Below are 21,042 nucleotides of genomic sequence, written 5' to 3'. Positions count from 1 at the left end.
CAATTCTTTCTCTGATTATATGATCATGAAAACCCCTTCTGATGACTACTTAAGTCTCTCATATAGATTGTTCAGGAAACTGTGAGGTTTGGGGGAGGTGGCTACAGATTGAAAACCTAATTTCTGAATCTGCCGTGCTGAGGACTAAACCATAGATTTCAAATCACCACAGGAAAGTCACTCTGTGAGCCTCGTGGGGGCACCTTCTTGCTGGCTACATACTCTGCTTTCAAGGGAAATTTTTTCTTGAGCTTTCTTTCTTTTTCCCATTTACATTTTTTCTCACATCTTCTTTTCCCCCCCCAAGTCTTCCTCCAAATAAGCTTGTCTTGACTTACCTTGAGTTCATTTTGTCAGATTGTCTGTTGTTAATTCCATGTCATCACTGCCTCTCTCCAGGTTTTGCTTTGCATCACAGGGGAGAAGGCTGCATTTCCCAGAATTGTTTTTCCCATTTACTTCCAGGTCACATTCTGCCACTGAGGGGTACAGACATGAAATTTGGAAGGTAGTTGAGAAGGAGAAACCACTTTCTCCAGTGGCAGTTCTGCCAGAATACAAGCAGATGGCAAACATGCGATTATCAGCAGCAACTTCTAAGCAAGTTCTTGGAAGTTACCTGATTTCCTGGTGCTTCCAAAGATTCTTGAAGTTTGCAGGCTCCTGGTGAGCCCCTGTAAACCACCTGCTTTGGTGCCACGGGCAAACTAAGGTCATCTGCAGGTGCTTTGTAGCCACTCAGGTGCTTTCTGATTTTATGAACTCAAGCCAAAGCCTCCCTAAGCCCTCTTAAGTCTCATTCCCTTTATCTAAAACCTTTTCTACTTGGAATACCTAGAAAGGCTACTTTCTGACCAAACTTGAAAAGTTCAGTAAGTTTGTATGGGAAGGACTATCCCCAGTTATTTTGGCCCTCTCTCCAAGATCCTTAAACTAAATATACAATGGCCTCCCTTCAGGTAGAGAAGAGAAAACAGAGGGAGGAAATGTAAATCACCTGTTTCTAGATTCCACTATTAGTGACTAATGTGCTCTTTGTGCTTCCTACACTGGAGCCTCACAGACTAATCAGAAGTTTGAAAAGAAGTCCTTTAGCCGATAAGAGAAAAACCTTCTTACCTGACCTCATATTGGATAATTGAGAAGCTCTCCTTGGCCTGTGGGTCTTCTTAGTGATGTTTTCAGCATATGGAAAACAGGCTTGCTTGGCTAGAGAACAGGGACTCCATAAAGGAGTGAGTAGGTTTATAAAAATATGATCAACTAGTGGACTCCAAAGCTGGTGGTTCTCAACATCCTGCAGATAATCAACTGCAAGAGCAGTTACACACACACACACAAAAAAATGTCCAGACTCATACCAAAGATTTGATTTAATTGATCTGGGGCCAAACCAAGACGTTAGTAGTTTTTCAAAGTTCTCAGATTATTTTAATATGCAGCCAGGGTTGAGAAACACTAAGAAGATGTCCATGAAATGCTCAGCACAGATCCTGCTCAAGAAATGTTAGCTCTATCCTCTGCTGTCATTGTTGGGAAATCTGAGACTTGAGCCCAGGCTTCTTGGAGGATTGTCCCTTCCATTTCCCCACAGCAGCCCGGAAGCGTGGATAAGACCATACAACACACTCCTTGGCACTGACTGAACATTCCAGTCAATGGAGACTTTGCAAAAGTACTGATGCCTGGTAATCCTGACCCATTAAACCAGCGCCACTGGGGTGGGACCCATGCATCAGTATTATTATTAATTATTCCACAAACATCGCCACATGATCTGATCTCTATACCCCATTATAATTTATTTGTAGCTCTTTATGCCACTTCAGTCACAGCTGCTTGTTTATATTCTCTCTCTCACTGTACTGTGAACCACCTGATGTCAAGGTGGATGTTTTGTTTCGTATTGTTTTCATACATTCTCTTTCCCCTTACGCTCAGAACCCACCAGAGTTCTAACATTTTGTATATATTTAAGTAATATTAATTTAATTGTCTAATGCTGCAGATACCCATCTGAAGCTCTCCCACTTCTCCAATCTACTTTTTCACTTACATTCCCAGCTGTACTTTCTTCTGTTGTTGTTTTATAATATCTCTTTTCACACTGTAGCCAAAATGATCTTTTCAAAATCCAACTCTATCATTGAAGTCTGTTGGTGGGTATGATAGTATATAGACAATGATATAATTAGCATGCATGTGAGTTATAATATTTGGTCTATTTTTGTGTATGTGAGAAGGCACCCACAATTTACAAATGTCCCCAGTGATTCAAAAATGCACCCAAGGTTAAGAATCACTATTCTAGGGGTAGATTGAGGCCAGATTGCAGAAGCACCTGAGACCCAAGACCAACTCTAGGAGTTGGAGTGTAATAAATGCGGGCACTGGGTCATCACTGATGTCTTTGAGCAGAGATGCAGTGGAACCGGAGACGTGTTTAAGTGTATAAGCCAGAATGCAGCATGTGGATATAAGAGAGATTTAATTACTTCTGAGAGGGTCCTTTATTCATTTCTCAAAGGACTTACATAATCATCTCAGTTCTGTTTCCAGTTTCCTTCCTTCTATAATTATTTTTTCCTCCATTCACTTGCCCTGATAGCCTTATACTCATTTGAGCAACTGTCAAAGGGTCACATTTCAGTATATTAATTCTCTTGCTGAATGTTACAGATGAGTTCCCATCTGCTAGTTTTATTAAAATATAAATGGGGAAAAAACCCTCTACATTATCTAGGAGATACATGTGAGCAGCCTGGCTCCATTAGCTGTTGTCTACAGTGGATATGGGTTATGAGCGGTCATGATCCTAAGGACACAGCTCTTTGTTAAAAAGAAGACCAGACTGGGCAGAGACGGTGCCTCCCTGATTTGTAACTGCCATTGCTGGTCCCCACAGCTAATAGAATTTCAATCGTCAGAGCCATCCTGGAACAATAAACTACAACTATGAATTTAATCATCTAGAAACCAACGACATAGTTTCATTTTTCTGAAAGAATTTGCATCTTTTAAAAGAGTTAGCACATTCATGGTTTTGCTAGCACAGTCTTGTGATGTAGGGGGCAAATAACCAAAAATATTCTAGAAAGAAGATAAGGTAATGAGGTTAAAATATCAGATGGAGCAGCCTCTGGAACTCCTCCTTTGCAGCCCACCTTCACCCCCACCCCAAATTAAAACTTCTAGAAGAAAAAAACATATATTTATAAAAATTAATAACATCATAAAGGCAGAAGGTGAAATCTTCACGTGCCAGAAATAAAGAGCAAATCCTTAGGCTGGAAGGCTATGGGAGCTGAACCCCTGCAGAATATAGTGGGAATCAAGATGTGATACTTTAGATGCCGTGCTGTCACATCTCTGAGACGGTCAAGGCTTCAGGACTCGAGCACGGAACTGGACTGCCTGAATGAAGCCTGGAATTGGGGAAACTGCATCGTCTGTAACTGAGAAATGGAAAATCTCCCCACTGGCTGGGAAGCCAACCATTTGTCCTAGGCCTTGTTTCAGGACCCTCCAGATATGAGAGCCTCAGGAAATAGGATCTCAAACCCACTGTGCACCACACACCAGGCACCAAGTCCACTGGACATCTCTGGAGGACATCTTTCACATAAACAAGGGTCCCCTGTTCTGGTCATTGATTGCTATGTGACAAATAATCCCAAAAGATAGTGGCTTAAAATATCAGTTTACTGCCCCTCATGTTTCTGAGGGTCAGGAAATCAAGCAGGACACAGCAAGGTCCATGACGTGGACTCCATGATGTCTAGGACTTGTCTAGGAATAGCTTGAATGGCGTGGCTGGCATGGTGACGCTCACTGACCACGGGAGCTTAGCAAGGACTGTAAGACAGCTTCCTCAGCTCCTCTTCACATGGGTGTCTCCAGAGCTTCCTTGGAGGGTGGCAGCTGGGTTCCAAGTACACGGGGCAGAAGCTGAAAGGATACCTATGGACCAGGCTTAGAAGTCATGACGTGTCACTTCTGCCAGATTTCATTGACCAGGCACGAGCCACACACCAGCCAGGATTCAAGACGAGACCACACAAGGGTGTGAATAACAGGAGACATGGTTCTTGCCGTGGGAGGCGGGCCGGGAGTGGATTTTTAGAGACTAGTGACCACGCTACTGGAATCAGGCAATGTGTCAGTCCTTGGCTGCGGTTGTGGAAATTCCCATGTAAAAGCCAAATAGAAACATGGATTCAGAATAAGATAATCCAATGGTGCCCTTCAGAAATGATCGTAAAACTCCTCCCATGGAAGGACCTCTTCTCATTAGAGCACCTGCAGGACTGCCTCGGAATTCCCAAAGGTGATAGGTCCCCTGGAAGATGAAGTCAGGTAGAACGTAGGCGCCATTTAGCTGGGATGTGAGCTCCAAGGCTGACTAAGTGGGGATCTGCAGGGTTGTTCACCACCGAAGACCCAGACCCAGTTCCTGATTAGCCTTAGGAGTAAAGCAGAGCTGGGGTCGGGGCTAGATGGGTAGATGGGCTAGCAAGTGAATTTAACTATGCATCAAGGAGTGCCACAGAGACCAGGAGTCAAATGAATGAAGATGTGCCATTATTTTGAAGGACATAAGACCACATGCACGTTTATAAGAAATTTTACTAGGATCACAAACCTCCCATGTCAGACCAGCATTGATCTCTGAACAGAAGCCCCAGGGTAGCACAATTCACAGTGGAGATGTGTGCTCAGATTAGCACAAATGACAAGTCCTACTGTGTTTCCTCTGTCTGGAAGAAGAGTAACTGAGGACAGCCTATGTGGGGGAGAGCGTGAGAGGAGCATAGCTGTCAAGGTTGTGGCAGGTTCCTTTCTGCCCTGCTGATGCTTCAGAATAGAGTGGAGATCTATGACTGCCTCACAATTCGGACTGCTTGAAAGGCAGCAAAGAAAGAATACCTAATTTAATAAATCAAGAAGCTCAAGCATGGAAAGGCAATGCTATCCCAAGCCAGCATTCCTGTTGGAATAAGCACATGGGAATGTGAATTCAGAAAGTCCTTCTCCCAAGGAAATCCCCTTTTTGACAGCTAATCCAGCACAAGTGGATTATAAAGTAGCTCATGCAATGAAACATTTAGAAATGCTTCAGAAAATCATATCATTGGAGCCTCTACCAAGGAATTGTCAGTCAGCCGTATAGAATATTCTGTGTGACCTTACCTTAAATGCTTAGCAGAAATACTTCTTCCCTTCTGGATGGGGTCATATAATTCGTTCAAGCCAATGAAATGTAAGCAGAAGTGATTGTGTCACCTCCAGGCTGAAGCCATGAAAAAGTCCCTTTAAGATTACCCTGTCTGGAATGGCCATCATCAAAAAATCTACAAACAATAAATGCTGGAGAGGGTGTGGAGAAAAGGGAACCCTCTTGCACTGTTGGTGGGAATGTAAACTGATACAGCCACTATGGAGAACAGTATGGAGGTTCCTTAAAAAACTGAAAATAGAACTACCATACGGCCCAGCAATCCCACTACTGGGCGTATACCCTGAGAAAACCATAATTAAAGAAGAGTCACGTACCACAATGTTCACTGCAGCTCTATTTACAATAGCCAGGACATGGAAGCAACCTAAGTGTCTGTCGACAGATGAATGGATATAGAAGATGTGGCACATATATACAATGGAATATTACTCAGCCATAAAAAGAAATGAAATTGAGTTATTTGTAGTGAGGTGGATGGACCTAGAGTCTGTCATACAGAGTGAAGTAAGTCAGAAAGAGAAAAACAAATATCGTATGCTAACACATATATATGGAATCTAAAATAAAAAGAAAAAAAATGGCTCTGAAGAACCTAGGGGCAGGACAGGAATAAAGACACAGACATACAGAATGGACTTGAGGACATGGGGAGGGGGAAGGGTAAGCTGGGACGAAGTGAGAGAGTGGCATGGACATATATATACTACCAAACGTAAAATAGATAGCTAGTGGGAAGCAGCTGCATAGCACACGGAGATCAGCTCGGTGATTTGTGACCACCTAGAGGGGTGGGATAAGGAGGGTGGGAGGGAGACACAAGAGGGAGGAGATATGGGGATATATATATATGTATAACTGATTCACTTTGTTATAAAGCAGAAACTAACACACCATTGTAAAGCAATTATACTCCAATACAGATGTTTTTTTTTAAAAAAAAAAGATTACCCTGTCTGTCTCTCCACTTGCAATAATGAGTATGGAGGCTGTGTTGACACATCCGGGTCTTTAGAGCAAAGCAGCCTGACTCACTCTGCATTTGGAGGTCGTCTGCTACTGCAGGCAGCATAAGCCTCATCTATGCTGTTACTCTGGAGACCTGGCGGGCTCATTTTGTATTCCCAGAGGTGCCCTGATGCTGGAGCCCTCTCATGGGAGAGCTATTGGTGGGGGCAGCACAGGGGTGGGAAAGCTTGTTGTTCAGCTTGGAGAGGTGTTAGCGGAAGCAATCCTAGGATGTGCCTCCAAGAGAAGAAAGCTGAGTGAAGCCACAGTCAGAATGAGGGAAATAGTATTGGTTAAACTCAAAGAAGGAAGCATAGAAAACCTGGAGAAGGAGTGATGATGTGGTGGCCCCCAGAGTTGAGGTGCCAGGACATGGTATAAGTTGTGCTCAGGATTGAGCTGTTCAGGTCTCAGTTTACAAACAGGTAAGACGTGCTTCAGTGCGCATTCAGCAGAGAACGTACTTCTGATGAAGGTTGTGCTCTAAATTCTATTAATGGAGAGTCTTGTTACTTGAAGCGTGAGATGATTATAACAAAGGCATCGTCATCCATCCACCACAGAGGAAATGAGCCCATGTATGGTATTTACCAATGTATAAAATGATGACAAACGTCACACTCCTCTGGGCACTTTAGCCGGTACCTTGGAAAAGTTGAGCATTGTCACAAAAACGCTGTCTTCCTACATCAACCCTGACCTGAGAAGAGCAGGAGAGCATACATACTGGCAGCAGGTTGCAGAGACAGTGTTTCTGCTTCAGATCCTTGCTCTCCCACTTTCTATTGGGAGATCTTGCAAGGTGGTTATTTGACTTCTTTCTGCTTCTATTTTCTCATCTGTCAAATGGAGATGAAAGTGTTTCTTTTTTCATGAGGTCAGTATGAGAATTATACTGGATCAGGAAGAAAAGTGCTAAGTACCGTGTCTGATACATGAGTCCTAAATAATGCTAGATATCATGATTTAACCAGGACCCTTTAAAGTGCTGGACAGGTATCCCTACCCACCCCCTTTCCCCTCTTTTCCCATCTAAATGCCTAAGACAGGTCACTTCTCCCCTCTCCACACCTTCCACACAGTTCCTGGGAGTACAGAACCGCACTGTGGGGTCTCGTTCTGGAATGAGGGCATCACAACTTGAGGGTCCTAATTCCCTTCTGTCTCTAACTTGCCACTATTCTTGTCTGCTTCACGCCTAACCGGGGTGTTTAGGAGCAGATTACACGCGGCCCTGCACCTGCTGCTTTGTGAACGAGGGCTTCTCTTACAGGGAGAGAAGTCAGACAATTCCCTTCTTGGTGCGCTTTACTGGATACCAGAAAATTCCCACTACCAATAACATTTTACCACCATTCACATTCTCATGTCTAAAATTCTGTAAGGCAGGGCACATTCCTTTAGCTAAAATATAAGAATTCCAGGGAGAAGATATATAGCAAGAGTTATCGGTCACATTTACCTCAGTACAAATGAATTTCTCAGATTTCTTTTCTGAAAGCAGGTTAGACAAGGGGGAGATATAAGAGAGGATGAAAAGCCTGAGGATTTCAGAAGCAGCTGAGAAGGAAAAGGATCCAAATGAGAGCACTGGGAACTCCAGAGATGCTCACTGTGGAAGTACCATTTGGAGCAGGTCTGCTCTGAATGGGCCATGTCCCCAAATGAGCCGTACCCCCAGAGGCCTCGTAGGGTTCTCAGGGTCTCACCCGAGGAGGAGACTACTTTCAAATCCTGGGATTGCAGAGTGTGTAACAGTAATCTGAGGAGCTATTCATCAGTGAACAGGAAGTAATCAGAGTGCACAGCCAGCAAGTGTGGGCTTTGGAACCAAAGGCATTTTTTTTAGGACACGTCCCGCATGGGGGATTTTGAGGGCCAATAAATATGTCAAATGTCCACCCTGCCCCTCAGTTAAAGGATTTGAGATCGCCTGGACCTCTAAATGTGCCACTGTGGCCCTTTGGGGGAGTATAAACATAGGAATAAACACAATGGATGAGCAAATCTAGCTGGGATTTATTTGGGCATCATATTTTAGAGGAGAAGTTTAAAATTTTTTAGTTTACACACTTTAAAATAATATTGAGGCTCCCAAAGAACTTTTGTTTATGTGGATTAACTTATCTCTAGAATTATTTACCACTTTGGAAAGTAAAATTGAGAAATTAAAAATATTTTTATTAATTTATTTTAAATAACAGTAATAAAATATTAACAGAAATAACATACATTATGAAAAGTAACTTTTTTTCCAAAAAAAAATGATTGCTTTGTTTCTTCATCAGTCAGCTATGATATCATATGTGTGATATAGTAGGAAATACATATATTTAATCTTTGTCCCATCCTTGGCTCAGAGCTCCTAAAATCCCTGGAATTTCCTGAGCGATGGGGGTGAGAGAAGCACTTTTTGTTATTCCTAAGAAGCCCTTTTCAACTGTACCTGCGTTTATACTAATGAGGTGACTCTTGGAGGGCCCCCAGATAGCTTCAGGGTGAGAGCTGGTACACAGGGGAACCAGCCTTGTGATTAGAGGGTTGGAAATTTCAGCTCCACCCCTTCTGGAGGGACTGGAGATTGAGTTCAATCAACAATGACCAATGATTTAATGTAATGTAATGAATGTAATGAAACCTCCATAAAATCCCCTAAACAGGGTTTGAGAAGCTTCCTGGTTAGTGAACACATGAAAGTGGTGAAGGGCGGTGCTCCTGTAGAGGGTATGGAAGCCATTTGTGCACACCTACACGTTGCCCTGTAGAGGGTATGGAAGCCATTTGTGCACACCTACACGTTGCCCTGTGCTTCTCTTCTGTTTCCTGAGTTGTATCGGCTATAATAAACTGGTGAACATAAGTAAAGGGTTTTCTTGAGATCTGTGAGTTGTTCTAATGAATTATCAAACAGGGGCAGGGAAGGTTGTGGGAGCTCCCAAATCTGCAGGCAGCCAGGCAGAAGTGTGGGTCACCTGGGCTCCCCATTTGTGGCAGGTGTCTGAAGTGGGCATTCTTGTGGGACTGAACTCTTAACCTGTGAAGTCCATACCAACTCTGACAGTCAGTGTCAGGATTGAGTTGGACCGTTGAATACCCAGTTGGTGTCAGAGAAACAGAGGCATATCATGTAGCCTCTGGAAAACACCATATGAAAGAATGAGAGAAAAAGCAGTAACATCTTAGCATTGTTGTAAAAATAGTTTTGACTTTGCAGACCACACCCCCTCCCCAGAAAGGGCCTCAAGGGACCCCAGGAGTCCCTAGGCCCCACCTGAAGACCTCTGTGTTAGAGGATTGTTTTCTGTGATTGGACTGTTCTGAAACTATCCATTCCTTAGCTCCAGAATACATCATACAAGTCTCAAAGGTCCAAAAAAGGTTAAAAATCGCTTTTTCATAATTAAGATTTACGAGGAAGACTCCAAGGAGTCCTTGGAGTTTGTGTCCAGAGACAGCACGGAGCAGAGAATGGTGGAAGATGGGATTTGTTCTGTAAGTTTATCCAGAGCTCATGGCGTATGGTGACTATGCCAGGAGTGCATGAGTACTCAGTACCTAATAACGGCACTGGGGAGGTATATACAATGAGTGGGAAATGAAACGGTAACCTCACTGGTTGTCAGAGGGCTAGAGTGAGGAGAAAGGCCCTCAGAGCACGTGTGCTGGGTATGCAAAACCCTCCCATCCCTGCACCTCTCAAGGGAAGGGTGGGAGGGAAGCCTATCCCTCCTTTCATTTAAATGCTGATGCCTGCCATAATTTGCTGCAAAGCCGTTTTCTCTCTCACGACTTAGGAGAATGGAGTCAGATGGTTAGCATGCTAGACTGTTCAGAGCTATGTTGAAGCAGCAGGTGACCTAGAAAAGATCTGCCCCCCAAAAAAAGCGATAACACGCTGTCCCTGCATAATGATGATATTTTGCCTCTATGCACTGTTAAGAAGTTTCAGAAACATTATGGGAAACAAGAAAGGGATTTTTCATACAGCTGGCACCTGACTAAATAAATGTATTTCATACCTGATTCTTTAACTAGGATCCCAAATGCATTCTCATACTTCTGCCAGACAGATTGTTTTCCTTTTCTTATGCAAAAAATCTAGGTGGACTTCCAGCTCAAGACTGTGCCTGGCTAACAGCCCTCAATACAACCTGTCCCATTTTCTCACTTTAAAAATATGGGAAAAAATGAAAACTCTCACTACTGTTGAAAACCATCATTGACAGACAACCTAATGTCTGAATCAGAGAGGAATAGACACTACTTATAAAGCAGATGGAGCCACACTGTGAAACGCTAAGCCAAGGAGCCTCTGCACCATGCAAAACACAGACTGTCAACAAATGTGAGACAGAGGCATTGTCTGCAGCCTGATCTGACCCACCCATCGAGGAGAAGCTCATCCTTAGATGCTGCCAGGCTCTGAGGCAAGCAGAGGATGGACTCTGCCTCATTAACTACTTTCTAGAAAGAATACAAGTCCCAGGGGAAAAATGGTCCGGATGTAGGAGCGGACTCAGGATATAACGTGATGTGTAGTCCCACAAGTGAGGAGCTGGGTGTATGAGCAGAGAGAAGTCCCCTGGTAACGGGCCACACTGGGAGTGGGTGGGAGTTGTGTGGTTTTGTGTGGTGTGGTATGTGTGTGGGTGTGGCACGTGGGGCATGTAGTATATGTGTGGATGCCTGTGTGCGCATGTAGCATGTGTAATGTGTGGTATGTGTTGCGTTGTATTGTGTGGTGTGTGTGTGTATGATGTACTGAGTGAATATGTATGTGTGAGTATGCAGTGTGTGTGGTATGTGCTTGGTGTATATATGTATGTGGATGTGGTATGTGTAGGGTGTGTGTGTATATACCTAACTACTATAATTAAGACTCCTAAAGAATAAGGCAATTGAAAGAGAGGGATGAGTTCCCTTGGAGAAAGACCCATCAGAAACTTGGAGTTGGCCTGGAGCTGTTTGCGCACGTTGACCTGGCCTCCGGATGCAATAAAGGGTGGTTATTATTGGTTCACCATATGCTGAACAGAGAGTGGGAATAAGAGTCTTTCATTTACACTATCTGCTTCTAAGCATCAGATCTGAAAAGAAATCTGGTTATTTTTTGAGAAAAAGAAGAAATCCATCAAATAATGTGTAACTATAGGAGCATAATTTATACCAAGAAAAAAGAAATAACATCTGGAAGGCTCCGAAGAAAAAGACATCTCTAAAAAAGTATACCTCAATGACTAGAAAAAAAGATATTTCAAGGAAATGTTTTAGTGTCATGAAGAGATGGAAGAAGGCATAAGCAGGAACAGTGCTGTAAGCAAAAAGGCAGGGAGAGGAAAGGAAGAGGCTGGCATGAAAGGCGCCATTGTGGGGAAAGGAGCCACTAAAACAAAGCTTGAGGCAGCGACAACCAAAACAGGTCAATTCATGGTGCAGAAAATCCCATCAACTACTGGAAGTGCAGGTTTGAGAAGCCTTTCCAGAATGCCAGGTGAAAGGATAAGGGAGTCAAAACAAAGTAAGAGGAGATAGGAATAAAGTCAGCAAAGAGTGTTCCTGGAAGAGAAACAAAAATAGAGAAAAGCAGAATCAATCCTATAACATAAGAAATCTTTCCTGAGCTTGCAAAAAAGGGGAGAAAGAGGCTTGTGGAAGCAGATTCCAAGAGCTTACCATACTTAGGCACAGTAACTGAAAATATACCTGGGGTATCCCCACCTCCACCATCATCTAGTCATGTCTTATCAAAGCATTTTTATTCATTCACTCAACAAATACTTATTTTATGTGCCAGGCACTGCAATTATAACGATCAAAGGAAAAGTCCTCAAAGATTTAGGCAGAACAAAATTGTTTACCTACAATACCCACCGTAAACCAAATATTAGATCATTAGAAGAAGACATCTATCATCTTAAGGGATAGTTTGGGGGCTCAGGGATTTCTTAGGCTTCCAAGCTACCTTTCCTGTATGAACGTAACAAAATGACAAATGCAGGTATACATTTGTTACCAAACCAAACTTGGATCCACTTGCTTGCCTCACGCCAAGCCAATCTACTTACACCAGGTTGTGGTGGAGGAAACTGCAGCATTTATTGCAGGTGCCAAGCAAGGAGAATGAGCAGCTCATGCGCAAAAGACCCAAACACCCCATGGCTTTCAGGCAAGGGTTTTTAAAGACAGTGTTAGGGGAGGGGATCATAGGAGCATGGCCATCTCATGGACCTTCTTCTGGCTGGTTCATGGTGAGGTAACAGGGTGGTGTTTCAGGAATCTTAATCATCAACTTTCTGTTTCCAACCAGTCTGGGGTATACCACCATCCTCCACCTGGGCAGTGGCGGGGGTCTTCGATCTTGCAGAACAACTTAAAGATACATGTCAGATTGTTATATATATATCTCTTGAGGAGGAACTATTGCTGAACTGTTGATCTTGACTACTTTTCCTTTGTTTCTGCATTCTCTCACTTCCCTAATTAGTAATTGGTTGAGTCTGGTCTTTGGAACTCAGGGAAGGGGGCTGGGAGACTAAAGCTTTTTTTCTACAAACAAAAAATGGGGGACATGAGGGGCTTTTGTACCCGGGACAGCCCCACAGGTTCCTGCTTGGTTTCACAGAGGTGTAAAAACCATGGCATTAGTATTGAATATTTAAAAGTATATGTAAATGTTTTCTACAACTAGTGGAGAATTGGAGCAGAGTTAAAGGCCTAAAACTGAAGAAGTCATTCATGTACAGAAGTCCTAAAATTATTAAAACACAGATAATCATAAATAATTGGTACATGTGGTTGTAAACTGAAAACATGTACCAAATATTATACTAGAAAAAGGATGTATATAAATTTACATACCCTTAGCGCAACAATTCTATGAGTAGAAAAATTTCCCCCAAGCCATTACTTAAGGATGGTTTAATGGTTTCTAAACAAGGATATAATTTAGTGTTAGTTACAAAATGAAAAAAAAAAAAGAATAAGAATAAAACAGTGGTGGCATTGGTTATATAAACAATAATTTATATCTACGATGAAATAAAATAGAACAATGTAGATGATGTAGATAATGTCCATTTATAGGGTAATAAGCTGCGATATTATTATCTAAAATACGGGTTCACTTCTTGGTAGGTGTCAAGCCAAAAGACATAACCAAGCCAAAGATCGGGAGAAGGAAGGATTTCTTATTACTTGCAGCAAATAAGGAGAACACAGAGACTCTTTCCCAAAGCAGTGTCTCCCCAGCAGCAAAACTGGGGAAGTTTTAAGCTAAGCGTACATGCATATTCATGAAGGGGCTTGGGTGGTCCACTGAGTCCAAGCTTTAGTTGACAGAAGTCACGAGGGTCAGAAAACGTCGATATCATCATCTGTTGGGTTCCGGTTGATCTGGTGGTTGAACACTTTAGGATAATCTTTACCATTGAAACAAAACTGGGAGTCTTTAACAACTGATATATAATCTTTGCTATTGCTTCTCTTTTGCCTGATAATAGTTGTTTGTTCTTTTGTTCCTTTAAGATCATTAATTACTGAGACATGTTCAAGGGCAAGCATTGTGGCCAGGCCTAGATCATAAAATGGTTTAGGACAAAAATGGCTTCTCTTATGTCAAAAAAGCCACGCCTGGTTCTCTTTCTCCAGGGATCCCCTGTCCTGTTTGTTTACAATATGTTGTCATGTTAAAAAGAAAAAAAGCAACTTAAAACCCAATATTTACAGTATAATTCTACTTTAGAAAAAAATATATGGGGCTTCCCTGGTGGCGCAGTGGTTGAGAGTCTGCCTTCCGATGCAGAGGACGCGGGTTCGTGCCCGGGTCCGGGAAGATCCCACATGCCGCGGAGCGGCTGGGCCCGTGAGCCATGGCTGCTGAGCCTGCGCGTCCGTGAGCCTGTGCTCCGCAACGGGAGAGGCCACAACAGTGAGAGGCCCGCGTACCGCAAAAAAAAAAAAAAAGCATGTAAATAAATTCTAAAAATTTCTGCAGTTGAATGTTAATAGTTGTTATATCTAGATGGCAAGCTTTTGCATGCTTGTTATTTTCTATTTTATCCTAGTTTGGCTCATCTGGATTTTCCAGTTTTTCTGCAAGTTGCATGTAAGCAATTTAAATAAGGCTGTGACATAATTAGATTTTCAAGGGTAGAAACAGGATTGCAGGGCCAATATAAGAGACAAAGTAATTGAAGCAAATCAAATGAGAGATGATGGCAGCCAGAAGCCAGGAAGTGGCAGTGGGAATGGGCAAAAGTGGGCAGACTTGAGTGATTCCAAAGACAAGAACTGATGAGCTTGAAGATTGGTTACTTATGGGAGTGAGGCTGCAGATACCTACAGTGCAGTAAGAAATCATGCTTCCTTGGAGTTTAAAATAAGGATGAGTCAGCCAGATGGAGAGGGAGGGAAGGCCATTTCAGCCAGAAGTGTGTGTCCCATTATTTGACCTGTCTTACAGTGGCCTTTCCCAGCCAAATTGCAAACCCACCCACCAAAGTTGAATTAACATTTTCAAAGGGAGAGGAAAGCATAATTCCCTCTGGAAACTCTGAGCACATTATGTCAAAGTGAATCCATCCATCCTGGCTACAGCAGTTTCCAGACAGGCTGCCCAAGGCTGCTTTGCAGAAAAGGCTTATTCTGTGCTGAGCACCTCATTTACACCTGAATGGAGAACTCCTGAGAATCCTGGACCAGCCAAGCACAGCACAGTTACTATTTCCAGAAAATTTTCATTTGACCCCAATGACTTACAATAACAGAACAATGTCCCATTACCCAGTAATAATCACTGTGACCTTCACTGGGAATGAAGGGTCCTTTCCCACAAGGACCTGATCCAAAATACCATCCAGCAGATGGGAGCTCCTGTCAGAACATGAAGATCCATCACACTGACAGGTTCTCCCTGAAGACCCCAAGTGCCAGAGGATTTGAACAAAGCATCCTTTTATATGCAGGGTGAAGGAGGCACAAATTTCTAAATGGCACACAATACAGTAGCCTGTAATTATCTATTTTTAGCAGAATTTTTAAGTCAATAGGACAGGTCAATGGGATTTCCATTCCAAATCTTCATTGAAGTTCTTTATCAAAAAAAGACTGTTTTTCACTTGACCTATTCAACATTTCTTACCAGATATAATTTCTAACAATAATAATGATAATCATAATGAAATAGTATGAATATTTCTTAGTTTGCCAGACCCTATTACAAACCTATCTCATTTTATCTTTATAACAATCAACATGAAGAAGGTAACAATTTCTACAGATGTCAGGGAGAAAATGTGTCCATTTGATTGAACCAAAACCCATCTACCTCCCACACTGAGGAGTTAGGCTTTTATTTTAAAGAATATGCTGTTATCAAGAAAGACCTATTAAACATTTGCTTTGACCTTTGCCCTCAAAGTCATCCAAACCTGAGTTACCGGCTGGTTTCTCGAAAAATGTAATTGTTGACTTTTCTTTTCACCACCTTCGGCATAACTAGTATAAAGGAAAACCTCTAAAATAGTATAGCCATATTGCCACAGAAACAGATTCAGAAAAACAAACCTGAGAATGCTAGAGAAAGGAAACATATTATGTAAGTTTTCCCTTAGAGTTTGGCAGCCTTTGTTCATAGTTGGCTATAAACTCATTTAGTTCTACCAATAAGCCCACACAACTTTACTTCCTGACATCTGTTCTCTCCTCCAATGATCTGGAAGTTTTCTTTCTTCTGATAAGTGTAAAACATTTGTGGGGATAAGATGTGTTCAGAAAGGGACAGAAAGCAGACAGCCTGATTCAATAGGTCTTGGCGGGGGGGATCCCAGGAAGCTGGATTTCTTTAAACAACCCCTTCAAAGTTTTCCTTACCCAAGTGGTTTTGGAACAATGTTTTGAGAATCTCGAGTCAGGTATTTGGTGGTGGTATGCACATAGTGATTAGGAACATGGCATCATAGGGTCCAGAGTCAAATCCCAGCTCTTTGTGTCACCAACTGGGTGAAGGTGGCTGTGATAATAACATATGTAAATTAATGAGCTAATATATATATATATATATATGCAAAGTGCTTAGCCCAGCGTCAGGATGATAGCAGGTAATCAATAAATGGAAGTAATTATTATCATCATTATATTATATGAAAAGTTAGCTAGTAATACAGTATGCAGTGAAGCCCTCATTTTCTTGGACAGAACTAACTAAGCACAAATCCCCATATGTCCGTTGCCCATGGAGTTAGGTGAGAGAAATGTCTAATGGTAACACACAACACGTGTTAACAAGCTACCCAAATTAATAATCCAATTAAATTCCACTTTAAACAGGAACAAAAAAGGGAGGGGACCTCTAAACCCCTTCTCAGCACAAGCTCTCAGAACAGTAGACTGCTGACTGTCACCAAGGTGACTGTAGATACAGCTTTCATAACCATTCCTGAAATCACTCATATTCCAAAAAGAGAACATACTTCTAAGAGTAAAACTTAGTAATTAAGACACTCAGCCAAAAAAAGACATCACAATACATATCATAACACCCATAATAACACTTTTAGAGAATTGACTATTGTCCCATCAACTGTGCCATGCCAAATCCCCTACTGGAATTAGCTCATTCTATCCTGACAGCAACCCTAAGATGAGTGTTGGTTTGATCTCCATTTGCGACTGAGGGTACTGAGGACAGAGAGATTAAGTAAGTATTTATGAACACCTCATGGGCAGTAGAACCAGGTTAAACCCAGGATAACACATCCCAAAGCCTGTGCTCCTAATCAGAAACCACACACAGAACTGCTCATGCAGTCAGGAGAACAGCAGTTTCCCCAGAATGTGGCAAAACCCAGTGGAGAGGCTGTTTAGTGCACTATGCAAGCTAATTGTTGTCACCAGCTTGTTAATGAACAGGAAGTGGGTCAAGATAATGAGAAGACAAGCCACAGACTGGGAAAAAATATTTGCAAAAGACACATCAGATAAAAGACTGTTAACCAAAATATACAAAGAACTCTTAAAACTCAATAGTTAGAAAAAAAAAAACACCCAATTTAAAAGTTGGGCAAAAGACCTGAATAGCCACCCCACCAAGGAAGACATACAGATGGCAAATAAGCATATGAAAAAACACTCTACATATGTCATTATGGAATCGCAAATTGAAACAACAAGATACTGCTATACACCTATTAGGATGGCCAAAATCCAAAACACAGAAAATATCAAATGCTAGTGAGGATGTGGAATAACAGGAACTCTCATTCATTGCTGGTGGGAATGCAAAATGGTACAGCCACTTTTGATGACAGTGTGGTAATTTCTTACAAAACTAAACATACTCTTACCACACAATCCAGCAATCACACTCCTTGGTATTTACCCAAAGAGCTGAAAATTTATATCCCCACAAAAACCTGCACATGGATTTTTATAACAGCTTTATTCATAACTGCCAAATCTTGAAAGCAACCAAGATGTCCCTCAGTAGATGAATGGATAAATAAACTGTGGAACATCTATACAATGGCATATTATTCAGCGCTAAAAAGAAATGAGCTATCAAGCCATAAAAAGACGTGGAAGAAAACTTAAATGCATATTACTAAGTGAAAGAAGCCAATCTGAAAAGGCTACATATTGTATGAATTCAACTATATGACATTTTGGAAAAGGTAAAACTATTCTAAAACCATTCTATTCTAAAATTAAACTGGAAAGAATAAAACGATCAGTGGTTGCCAGGGGTTAGAAGAGAGGGAGGGATGAATAGGCAGAGTGCAGAGGATTTTTAGGGCAGTGAGACTATTCTGTATGATACTACAATGGTAGATTCATGTCATTATACACATTTATCAAAACCCATAGAATGTACAACATCAAGCTTGAACCCTAATGTAAACCATGGACTTTGGAGGTTCATTGATTGTAACAAATGCACCGCTCTGGCGGGGGATGTTGATAGGGGAAGAGGCTGTGCATGTCGGGGGTGGGGGATATATGGGAACTCTGTACCTTCCTCTCCATTTTGTTGTGAACCTAAAACTGCTCTAAAAAATTAAATCTTTTTTTTTTAAAAAAAAGAAGTGGGGCTTCCTTGGTAGCGCAGTGGTTGAGGGTTCGCCTGCCGATGCAGGGGACAAGGATTCGTGCTCCGGTCCGGGAAAATCCCACAAGCCGCGGAGCGGCTGGGCCCGTGAGCCATGGCCACTGAGCCTGCGCGACCGGAGCCTGTGCTCCGCAACGGGAGAGGCCACAACAGTGAGAGGCCCGCGTACCGCATAAAAAAAAAAGAGAAGTGGATGCTAATCTTCAACACGTGCAGCTTTTTATAATTCATTTATAAACAATGATCTCCAAGTGGGGAAAGACTCATGTTCATCTTGCTAGCTTTTTGAAAATTTATTTTGAAATAATAATAAATTCAAAGGAAGTTCAAAAACAGTAGGGTGAGGTCCTCATACCTTTTATCTAGTTTCCCCAATGATGTTTGTACAACATTTTGCATAACTCTGATACAATATCAAATCAGGAAACTGACATAGGTAAAATGTGTGTGTATAGCTCTATGCCATTTTGCCACATATGTAAATTCATATAACCACCACCACAATATCTTGATCAAGTGCCGACTAAGATACTCAATAAAGATACTATTAAAGACTCATTGAATGAACAAATAAGCAAGTGGCTGAGTGGCTGATTGAATGCATGAGATAAATAAACGGCACATAGATCTTATCTGAATATAGGGTCAGTCAATCTCACAAACCATTTTTATAAAGTCTTGATCTGAGGGTTGTTTATAAATGCATGGATTGGAAGCACACCACCACACTATTAAGAGACATTTCAACTTTGCTAATTGAGCCTACGTGTGTTTAGTTGCCCTCCCCAAAAACATTGTTATTGAAATAATATAACATAAATATAGGGGGAAATGTGTACATATATATATATGTATCCTTGATGATAGGAAAGAGTGCTATGCATGTGGCAAAAAAAAAAAAAAAAAAGAAAAAATTGAGACTTTCTTACCATATTCAGAGCAGCCTGTGGGAAGAAAAACAAAAACCTCCCTTTGTAGTAAGTGGAAGGGATACCCGTCAAGAATCCATTCTCCATCCCAGAACTCAGAAAACCAAGAGATGGGGCAGTGTCTCAGCCCTTGACAAAGTTCAAAAGCTCTAGGTGGAGCTAGTGCTCTGGTCTTAGTCTCCAAAAATAACTGGACTTTGAACTGGCCCAAATTCTCCCTCAACTCTTGTCTGCTCATCCAAGGTTTTTTCAGAAACCATCCAAGTATCTGAACAAAAGCGACAGCATCTCTGTAGAAATACTCTCAGCTCCAAATTTGATGTTATGAAAGACCCTCAGGAAAAACCCCTCTGCTGGGCTTCAGATTCCTGACAACTATATCCACTGTTTTTCTTCTCACAGGAAGCCCATCGGCCTGAAGACTGTGGTGTTTAACCACGGTTTCTGTGGGTCATTTCTCAGGTGAGCTGCAAACAGGAGCAGACAGAGAACGTAAACTTTCTCATTGCAGCTCTTTGTTTAGAACGCATTTTTGCTTGCTTTTTTAGCGAGAGTAGAGAAACTTGCTCCTCTGCCTCCCAAGAGAAAACTGAAAGTTAGATTCGATTTCAGAGGGTGCCCACAGTTTCTGACCTAAGGATATTAATCAGGGTGTCTTAACCCCTCCCATCTACCCTTTGCAAGAACCATCACCTATTTCCCCCGTCGGAGGTTCAGTTCTGAGTAAAACACTCCTGAGCACATCATCCTCTCCCAAGGAGCCTTGTCAGCCCCAGGATCCAGTCTATGCAAACATCCCACCTGCCCTGGAGTTGTGGCAGTGCGGTGATCTCTGGAGACTTCCACTTGAAAGGGAATAAAGGAGGAGCAAAGCCCATTGACTGATCTCTATTTGCCTCTCTGTGTCCTAAAATTTCCATCTCCTTGTGAATAAAAGAATCAAAGTATGTTCAATCCCAGTGCAGAGCTATATCCTTGAACTTTACAAGATTTAAACATCTTGAAAAAATAGAACAACCTCTGATAGAAAAATCAATGAACACGTACAAAGTTTCTGTAGTTCAAAAGGAAGCTCTCTAAGGAATTTAGCTAATACAATCCAATAAGAAGACAACAGAATAAATGGTGTAAGTGAAAAAAAATGAGTGAAAATATCAGTTTGCAAATGATGTGACTATTTTAGAAGGAAACACAAGATTGTTTGGAAATCCCATTGGTCCTAATAAGAGATTTAATTAAAGTAGCTGATTATAAAACCAACAAATATAAAAAGCAATTAGCTTTTCTATATACTAGCAATAACCTATTAGGAAATATAATAAAAAACTAAAGATTGCATTTTCAATAACACAAAATGCATATGAATCCACTTTAAAATAAATGTAGTGACTTATGTGAAGAAAATTATATCAATAGAAGTTAACTTAGTGACATTTTTTAAATTTAATAATTGAAAATTCATTCAATGTTTCTGGTCAGAAACGTCCACATTGTAAAGACTGCAATTAAAATTGTGGTTCCATGCAATTCAGATGAAGACTCCAATTGGATTTTTAATTTTAAAACGAGCAGATACTATTTTAAAGCACATCTGGAAACACATATTCTTGATATTTTTCCAAGAAATTTATAACAAGGGAAACAATAAGTAAAATGTAACTGCTCATCTTGAAACAAGGCTATGTTGGCTTAAGATTCAAAAATGAAGGAACAGAATGAAAAGCTGGAAAAAATCAAATATACATAGGAATTTAGGAAATAAGAAA

The 21,042-nt window shown here is 41.5% G+C and overlaps 1 long non-coding RNA gene across 3 annotated transcripts in view; it reads right to left on the bottom strand.

The window, feature by feature from the left end:
* The window catches only part of LOC149748386 (uncharacterized), a 52,580-nt gene extending 31,941 nt beyond the window's left edge, over window positions 1-20,639 (bottom strand). For all 3 annotated transcript variants that reach the window (XR_016394300.1, XR_016394301.1, XR_016394302.1), the window contains exon 1: window positions 339-20,639. This is a non-coding gene — a long non-coding RNA (uncharacterized LOC149748386). The remainder of the gene's footprint in view (window positions 1-338) is intronic.
* Window positions 20,640-21,042: the final 403 nt, after the last annotated feature.

This window comes from Delphinapterus leucas, chromosome 9, assembly GCF_059928025.1.
Source record: "Delphinapterus leucas isolate spDelLeu-1000000601 "Yukka" chromosome 9, BTC_Dleu_Yukka2, whole genome shotgun sequence".
Lineage (NCBI taxonomy): Eukaryota > Metazoa > Chordata > Mammalia > Artiodactyla > Monodontidae > Delphinapterus > Delphinapterus leucas.
The sequence above is the reverse complement of the archived record's forward strand: the minus strand, read 5'-3'. Positions and strand labels throughout refer to the sequence as shown.